This window comes from Cicer arietinum, chromosome 1, assembly GCF_000331145.2.
Source record: "Cicer arietinum cultivar CDC Frontier isolate Library 1 chromosome 1, Cicar.CDCFrontier_v2.0, whole genome shotgun sequence".
Classification (NCBI taxonomy): Eukaryota; Viridiplantae; Streptophyta; class Magnoliopsida; order Fabales; family Fabaceae; genus Cicer; species Cicer arietinum.
In genome coordinates this window covers 27,258,351-27,258,810 of record NC_021160.2, presented here as the reverse complement: position 1 = coordinate 27,258,810, position 460 = coordinate 27,258,351, and positions in this window count along the sequence as shown.

The following is a 460-nucleotide window of genomic DNA, read 5'->3' as shown; positions in this document are numbered from 1 at the left end:
TGTTATTTTTTTTGGTTGGTGACCCTTTACAATTATTGTGGAAATCTGGGCTTTGCCCTCAGATGAGAGTCAGGACGATCCTACCGGTTCGTACCCTACGGACGGGAATGGAGATGGGAACGCTTGACTGCAGCTACGTTAGGAGGATCTCACGGGGCGCGTGGAGATCACTCAAGGTGTTTAGTTGTTTTGTAAAATGATCAGACTAGGTTGACACAGAGGGAACGGATGTCTTTCCTTTGGGTTGCGTTTACTTTTAATCTGGAAGACTGTACTACTCTTGTTATGTAAATATTTTGAATTCATGGATTGAGAACTTTTTCCGCTGCTTGAAAATTATAATGACTTAATTACTTATCCAAAGGTGTTACCTTGTTTATTTCTCTGTTTTATTTTAATTTCTTTTGAAAAAAAAAAATACACCCTCGCTTTGAAAAACGGGGTGTTACATATATAATAC